Source organism: Ziziphus jujuba, chromosome 10 (assembly GCF_031755915.1).
Source record: "Ziziphus jujuba cultivar Dongzao chromosome 10, ASM3175591v1".
Taxonomy (NCBI): Eukaryota; Viridiplantae; Streptophyta; class Magnoliopsida; order Rosales; family Rhamnaceae; genus Ziziphus; species Ziziphus jujuba.
The window spans coordinates 9378468-9388529 of NC_083388.1; positions in this window are offsets into that span (position 1 = coordinate 9378468).

Here is a 10062-nt window from a genome sequence, read left to right on the forward strand (position 1 = left end):
AATCAAATAAACTAACTCAATTCGACTTTGAAATCCCAATTAGTTTCGTCGTGTGGTAATGAAACCAGGAATTATGATATGTTAAACGTTTATATGAAATATTTTGGTATTATTATACTACATAATGCTATATTTATAATATATGATCGTCACAAAAGAAAATATTGAGGATCATAAAGTATGACAGATGTACTAGCAGTACTGTTACTGCAATAACAAAATATTCACGTGCTCAATTCCATCAAACTTTTACAGTTTTAGATCTCGTTTTTATGGGAAAGGGAGAAAATAGTCAATTAACATCTCAGGGGCAAAATTTGTTGTGGTCATGCCTGTCATATTCTTGGTTATATAAATAAAATAAATATATGATTTTAATATGATAAATAATATATAAAAATAAAATTTGAGAAATAATCATTCGGTTGGCAGATACGTTAGTTATAAATATTATCCTTTATAATATTTTTTTTAAATAAGTATATATTTGTATGAATTTTAAATGCAGAAAAATAAGAAACAATAAGAAGGAAGAGTGTTTTTTTTTTTTTTTTTTAAATAAAAAGGGTAAAAGTTGGTTTACAAAAGACTCTTTAAACATGAGTGTTATAAATGATGTACTGTTACAAACTATTCATTATTAATTATATTACAATATTTATTTTTACATAATAATTAATAAGGATACGAAAGAACAATTCGTTTATGGTGTGGTCGTTATGCGAACCACAGTATTGATGATGGTTTTTTATAATATTGATGATAATTTTCTAAAAAATTATTATTAATATTATAAAAAATCATCATTAATATTGCGATCATTATATAGACTATCCTCATCATAAATTGTTTCCATAAAAAAAATATGGCCTACCTATTGTTACATATGAATTTTTAAGCATAAACTGTTTCTAGTGAAACAAAAAAGATAGCTTTCATAGTTGCATAAAAACATGAATTTGAATAATAAAAAATGTACAAATGCATCGGCGTTCAAACTAACTACTCATGATTTTAGATTTAAATAACGAAGATTGTGCACGTGGTAATTTAAATGGTTGTGTAGTAAAGAGGGTCCACGTGGACGGTGAATTTTGTCGTATCTATTGTCTAACAGCTAGACCCATTTGCACCGTATCAGGGTCCACATTTGCTTGGGAAATGCCGAATGCGGTAATATTAGGCTTCCCGTGTGGTCATTTTCTTTTGAATAACCCTGCATTTACGGGAGGACACTTTAATTATGGTATTATAGCCTACCACCAACCTACCTAAAGCATATCTATGCACACGTCATCTATCTTTTTCTTTTTCTTTTTCTTTTTTTCTTTCTTTTTTTTAATTTATTTTTGGAAAATATTTTTAGATAATTTATTCTATGTTTCGATATCCATTCTTTGTTTTGTAATTTCTTCAATGATTCAATAATTTTTGTATTTTTAAAATTCATAAAGAACAAGTTTTTGGTACATTAAATTTTTTTTCTTATTGTTTCTCTGTACCATAAATATTATGTTATGCGAATATTTTATAAGCTTCTTTTGCGTATCCTATATCTTATGCCTAACAATACAAAATATGTATAATTTAATTACAAAACTTCTTAGGTATAAGCTTTACATGCTGTTGAACATTCTAGATGGCACAATGCTCACATGACTTGTCTCAATTTAACGGAACATAACTTTATCAACTTATCTTACCAAAAAATAAAACTTTATCAACTTAGTTTAAAAATGTTAAGGTAACTATTTGTGTTTCATTTCTAAATTGAACATGCTTTAATATTTTAATATTTAAATTTGAATTTATTACTTTGATATCTGAATTCAAATTTTTTTCATAAATAATTCTTAAACTGAATTTCATTTACATAAATTATTTATTAATTTATAAACCGATCATATTTTGACATTGTAAGGATTATTTTTAATGTCAAATTTGATTTTAGGAACAAAAATGTTAAAAAAAATTAAAGATTAGAATACCAAAACATATTCAATCAACCTATTTTTTTTAACTACATCGTAAAATTTTTTAATGAAATCATCGTTTAAAATATATATATATATATATATATATATATAAAACTTATAAATAATCGTATTCAATTCAATACAAACGACACTACAAACAGACCTTATGTTCATTTGGACATAATGCTGATTGTTATGAGATAGTTGAGTTCAACACCAGTCATCTTGGTGCTAACAACGCTTTAGATATGAGCAATGGAGGCCAGGTAGAGCCTCAATCTTTTAATGGTCAAGAAGATTTTAGAAAAATCATAGATGTTATTGAAGTTGTTCATCATAGAAATATGGAAGATGTTATTAAAACTGTTCCTCACATTGTCAGATCTCAGATGTATAGAAGATACTTATTAAATTATACAACAATATTACGAGCACTAATTTTATTTATCTACTAACATGATATATAATTTATTTATTTATTTAAGGGTTGTCAACTTAGTTTAAAGCTATATTATTTTAATTACATAACATAATTTTTTTTTTAATGAAATTATCATTTTATGGTTTAAGTATAAAAGTTTTAAATAATAATCTTGCTCAATCCAATGCAGACTAATACTCCAAATAGATTTGATATTGCTTTGGACATAGTGCTTATTATTTATTTTATTTTATTTTAGTTTATTATTATTATTATTATTATTTTTTTTTTTTTTTTTTGGGTGTTAACAACTCTTGAGATGTAAGCAATAGAGGCCGGATAAACCCTCAATCTTTTTAGAGTCATTAGCTCTATTAATCCATGAATTATATATATTTATAGCAATTTGGATTGTAAGTTTATGTTTTTTTGGATACTTTAATCCTTTAACTTCATTTTTTGTTCTGCTTTAATCCTTAAATTATTTTTTAATCTATTGTTTAGCAATTTTGAAACATGCATGCAATACATTTTTTAAAAAAAAAATTACAAAATCATATATTTCTATAAGACCTCTGTATGTTGCATCAGATACATTGCATGTCTAAAAATTGTTAAAACATTAAAAATAAATTTAGCTTAAGAATCAAAGTAATTTGATCCTTAAACTTCATTTTTTGGTCTGTTTTAATCTTTAAACTATTTTTTAATTATTGCTCAACAATTTAGAAACATGCATGCAATATATTTATTGTAATAAAGAAACAATGAAATTACAAAATCATATATCTCTATAAGACTTCTATGTTGCATCAGGTGCACTGTATGTTTAAAAACTGTTAATTTAAAAAAAAAAAAATCGAACTTAAAGATCCAAGTACATCAAAAATTAAAGTTAGACTAAAGCACAAAAAAATAAATAAATAAATAAATAAAGACAAAAGTATAATTTAAGGACTAACATAGCTAATAATCCATGGTTATATGATCAAGCAGGTCTGAGAAAAATCAAAGATGTTATTAAGGTCATTCCCATAGTTTAAAAAATAAATTTTTTTGCAAAATTTCCGTTTTTCAACTTGTGGAAAGGAAATTTAAACCCCATATGGAAACATGTATAATTTTTATAATATATACCGAAATTTTGCCATAATTTTCATAAAATTTTTATAGAAATTTTAGAAATATTTATAAAATTTATTTTTTATTTTTTTAAATTTTTTTATCAAAAATATAAATATTATAAATGTTTAGTAAATTTTTTTGTTAAATTAACTTTATTAATAGGTTTTATTTAACCTTTATTTACTTTTCAAACATTTGATCATATAAGCAAAACAAAGAGAATTAAATTAAATAAACTTAATAGGTTTTATTTATCGATAAAATATATATACTTTGATGTATATTTTGTATGAAGAGGATTCATTATAATCCCATAATTACATATTAATAGTTGACTATATAAGAATATAAAATATAATATTATGAAAAAAAAAAGTTTCCGTTTTTATTATTTTTTATTAATATCATAAAATGATTATTATCAAGGGCAATCACATTTAATAAGAAATTCATATAATTGATATATTAACAACTACATACAAAATTATTAAAGAGATATATCTTTTGATAATTACATATATAGCATTTCACATCTCAAATGAGAATAAGGAAGAAACCAATAATTTTAAATCATTCAAGAGTTTTATATGATATTAAGATGACATTTATGAAATATAATGTAATTGTAATAATTGTTTTATATTATCTTAACTAATAAATAATTTTATCAACTTTGTATTTTTTTATATATTTTTATTTATATAATAATTTAATTATGATCCGCTTACTACAAATAAAATTCATTCAATTTTTTAGCAATATTTATAGTCAATTTGATAATAAATTAATTAAATAGGCTAATCCTAAAGTTTTAATAAAATTTTTTTGTTCTTTTAGTAAATTATCATTAATTTTTATAAATTTTTTTCGATATTTGATATCCAATATTTTCATAAATATTTCTATATTTTGAATTCTTGATATTTTCATTGATACTGAAATTTTAAATATTGGTTTTTCTTCATATTTCAAATCTTAAATATACTTGATTAGATTATTCAACAATATTGTGAGCAATAATTGTTAGTAAATTAATAAACCTAAAAACCAAAACGTGTATATATATATATATATATATATATAATGAGATAAAGAAAAGGAACTCATAGGTAGTTGTTAGAATTAAAATTCCTGGAAAGTTGATCTTTATATATTGATTGAGGCAAAAGTGAACTTTCTTTCTTTAAGATAATATTCACTCTGCTACAGTGTACACAGTTTTACAGCGCTTATCTCACAGGATACAACAATTGCTTCTTTGAATAGTTGAACTCTCTTTCTTTAAGACAATATTCACTCTGCTACGATGTACACAGATTTATAGCAATTATCTCTCAGGATACAACAATCACTTCTTTGAATAGTAGCATTTCAAATTTAAAGAATAACAAATTAGATAAAGTTTTCAATTCTCTCTATATATACACTTGTTAATTGCTTTCAATGTCTTCAACAATAATCCCGTGCAGTATTTTTAAAATTCAGAAGGATATTAAGAATAGACATAATGATTCAAAAGAAGGTATAATAGCCAGACATACTGTTTCAAAGGAAGATACATTGTTTTAAGAGAAGACTCATTGATTAAGAAAATACACATTGATTGGAATATACACAGACATATAGGAAATATTACAACTGTTAGTAATAAAACAATATAAATTATAACTTTCTATCAAAAGTTATAATGTTTAAGAAATAATATTTTTTTACTCATTATAAATTTCTAACAATCCTTACATGAATAAAATTTGACATACTTAGAGAGAATTTACTCTGAAAGTAATTGCTTCGGGAAAGATAGCTTTTGGCTTTGAATCTTCCTTAGTAACAAACTATTGTATTCACAAGCTAATAAATGAACATGAAGTCTTAACTTTTAGCCATTGTTGTAAATCAAGACAGTAGAATTCACACAATCCCTCTCTTAAACATTGTTAGTTCTTTTGGTTGTGTTTATTTTGGTCCTGAATATTCATAATTTTTTATAAGTGCTCTAGAGAATTCAAGCTTATAAAAAATTTCATAAAAGTAACCCCTTCACACTCACATAGGTGATTTCCTATTAAAAGTTTCCTGTAAAATTCCATTTAAATTTCCAGAGTATATGAGTCATTAAAAGCAATGCCTATCCTAACACAAATTATAGGCAATATTAATTATCATAGAAATGGATAGAGTTATATAACTCATAGTGTTTTTATATAGTCAATAAAAACTCAGTTGTCCCTTTAAACCTAAATCTTAGGATCACTAGTCAACTAGGTAGGATTGCCATCAAGATAACTCTAAATTAATGGCTTTAAGCTCATTCCCCTCGACGAATAGTAAATTTTTTCTCTTGTTATACCTTTAATAAGCGGATCTATAAGATTATTCTTAGATTTCACATAATCTATAGATATTATTCCATTTGAAAGCAATTGTTTTACAGTATTATGTCTTTGAGGAATGTGTCGAGATTCACTATTATAATTTTGGCTTTTTGCCATTCCAATAGCAAATTGATTATCACAATACATATAAATAGCAGATAAAGGTTTTAACTATCTTGGAATATCCTCTAGAAAATGTTGAAGTCATTCCGCTTCTTCTCCTCCAGCTTTATCTAAAGCAATAAATTCATATTCCATTGTGGTCCTTGTAGTACAACTTTACTTGGAATATTTTCAAGATACTACTACACCTCGAAGCATAAAAACATATCCACTTATGGATCTTGAGTTATTTTAGTGAAATATCCAATTAGCACCACTGTATCACTTAAGTATGGCTGGATATTTTGTATCATGTAATCCATAATCCATGATATGTCTTAAATATCTAAGAACTTTAATTATTGCTGCCCGGTGATCTTTACTTGAATTACTTGTGTACGTACTCAATTTGCTAAATAAGTAAGTTGTATTTGGTCTTATACAACTCATAACATATATTAGACTACCAATGATTTGAGAATATTCTAATTGTGATACACAATTCCCATGATTTTTATATGATAGAAAGTTTGGATCTATTGGTGTTTTTTAATACGGTCACTGTGTTTGTCAAATTTATTAGGCAACTTTTCAATTTAGTGCTTTTAAGATAGAATAAAACCATCTTATATTCTAGAAATCTTAATTTCTAGAATAACATATGCGATATCCAAATCTTTCATCTTAAATTTACTAATCAAATTTTCTTAGTAGCCTGAATTATTTCTTTAGTGCTACCAATGATGAACATATCATCTATATAAAAACATATAATGACATAACCATATTTAATGTCTTTACCATAAACACATTTATCACATTCATTATTCTAAACTAGTTTGACTTTATTACATTGTCAAACTTTTCATGCCATTGTTTTAGAGATTGTTTTAAACCATATAATGATTTTACAAGTTTACAAAGTTTATTTTCATTTCCATGAGCTACTAATCCTCCAGGTTGTTCCATGTAAATGTCTTCATCTACTTTACCATTTAAAAATGCCGCTTTTACATTCATTTAATGTGTTTCTAAATTCTTTAACTCAACAATAGCAATTACCATTCGAAGAGAAGTCATTTTTATAACTGGTGAATATGTATCAAAATAATCTACATCTTCTTTTTGTTTGTAGCCATTTGCCACTAACCTAATCTTATATTTATCAATTGATCCATCAGCTTTCATTTTTTTTCTTAAAGATCCACTTGCAACCTAAAGATTTACTTCTAGGTAGAAGATCTACTAATTCCTATGTATGGTTTTGTATGATGGACTCAATTTCACTATTAATTATTTCTTTCCAATAAGGAGCTTTGGGTGCAAACATAACTTCTCTAAAATTCTTTGGTTCAATTTCTAACATGTAAGTTAAAAATTATGAACCAAAAGATTTTGAAATTTTCATTCTTTTACTATGTCTTAGCTCACTGTCTATTTCCTTTTCATTCTCATCATAAGTTCTTTTTGAAGAACTTGGATCACGTGCCATTTTACAAGGAAATACATCTTCATAAAAATATGTATCTTTAGATTCAATAATTGTATTAACATACATGTCAGAAATTTCATATTTATATACAAGAAACTTATAAGCATTACTATTAATTGCATAATTAATAAATATACAATCAACAATTTTAGGTCCTATCTTAATTCTTTTAGGATTAGGTATTATTATCTTAGTAAGATATCCCACACTTTCAAGTATTTATAGGTAACCTTTCTACCTTTCCATAACTCATAAGGCGTTATATTAGACTTTTCATGAAGTATTTTATTGAGAAGCAAATTTGTAGAAAGCAATGCTTCCCCCACATATTTTGACACAAACCAAAACTTATTAATATAGCATTCATCATCTCTTTTAAAGTTATATTTTTGCATTTTGCAATACCATTAGATTGGGATGAATATGGAGCAGTGGTTTGTTGAATAATACCATGTTAAGAACAAAATAAATTAAAAGGAGTATCATATTCAGCACCTCTATCACTTTTTAACACCTTTATCTTTTAACTAAGTTGATTTTCAACTTCATTTTTATAAAGTTTAAATGCTTCTAACGCCTCATCTTTGGATTTTAATAAGTACACATAACAATGACGTGTACAATCATCAATAAATGTGATAAAATATTTTTTACCACTTTTTGATTGCACAAATTTTAAATCACTTATATCACTATGAATTAAATCTAAATATTGAGTATTATTATCAATGGTATGAAAAAGGTGTCTTTTTTAATTTAGATTCAACACAAGTTTTATATTTATAATTTAAATCTAGATCAAAATTTGGTATTAAATTTAATTTTTATAGTAATATAACTAACATGTTCTAATCTACCATGTCAAATATTAGAAAACTCAATCAAATAAGCAGAAGAATTTTTTTTTTTTATTATTATTATTAACAATAGGTATCAAAGTCATCACATTAAGTTTAAAGAATCCCTCGCTCAAATAACCTTTACCCACATACATACCCCCTTTAGAAAATACTAATTTTTAAACTTAAAGACCAATTTAAAATCATTTTTACTCAGTAGTGATCCATATACAAGATTTTTGCGAATATCAGGAATATGCAACATATTTGTAAGGGTAACTTCTTTTTCGAATGTTATCTTAAGTATAACATTTCATTTCCCTTCAACTTTAGAAGTAGAAGAATTCCCCATGAAAAGTTGTTCTTTCTCATGATTTGGAATTTAATAAGTGATAAACATATTCTTGTCAAAACATATATGGTAAGTAGCCCAGTGTCCAACCACTATGGCATCAGATTTCCTACCAAGTTGGCTTTAGAAATAACAGTGGATAGATTCATCTCATTGACATTGTTGAAAATATTTTCAATTTTAGTGACATTGGCATGAATGGTCTTCCTCTTTTTATTCTTTTGGCCCTTATAGTTATGACAATCGTCAGCCCGATGCCTCGACTTGTCATATACAAAATATTTGTCATTGAACCTTTTAGATCCACCGCCATTAGACCCTTCATTGGAACTTTGATTTTCAAATTTTATTTTCTTGCTCTTGTTGGTCTTATGCCTTTGTTCTACTACATTCGCCTTGCTTTCCATCGGATTTCTACTTTTATTTTCATAAATTCAATTATATTATTCTATTCTCAACTCACAGTCAAGTCCTCAAGCCCCATCTCTTTATGTTTTTTGTTTTAAATAATTTTTGAAATCCTTCCAAGATGCTGACAATTTTTCAATCACCGTAGCCACTTGGAAAGACTCACTAATTTCCATTTTTTCAACATGTATTTTATGAAAAATGAGTTGGAGCTTTTGGACTCGATTTATGATACTCTTTGAATCAACCATTTTAAAATCCATAAAATTACCAATAATGAATTTCTTATTGCTGGCATCTTCTATTTTATATTTTTTCTCCAAAGATTGCCATAAATCTTTTGCAATTTTAACATTACAACATACATTATATAGTGTGTCACTTATATCATTGATAATATAATTTTTACATAAAAAGTTTGAATGGTACCATGCATCCACTGCTGCTACCATTTGAGTATTAATCTCATTTTCATTAAGAATGGGAGCAACTTCAATAAAAAAATTTGGCTAAGTTTAAAGTAGTAAGATAAAGTAACATTTCTTATTACCATTTTTTAAAATCAGAACTATCAAATTTCTCAGGTTTATCAGCATAACTTAAAGATATAAATATAGAGTTCTTCTATGGTCAGGTCGGATCTGATCAACATAGTGCAGACAAAAAACATGCCAAAAAACTGGACCATTAGATTCAAATGGTTTTACTCGGACGACTCAGATTGTAAGGAAACTCACGTGCCAAAAATTGTCATTCACACCGAGCCTCTTCTCCTTTGATATCCATTCGCACCATGCCTCTTCTTCTCTTTTCCTCTTCTCCTCGGATTCCCATTTGCACCTTCATCTTCTCCTATAGTGTTTTTTTCCTCTGCTCATCTCCAGCTCACACACAAGTCGTTGCAGTCCGCCACACCGAACTCAAACATACCCAAAAAAAAAAAAAAAAAATCAAAAATTTGAAAAAATAACC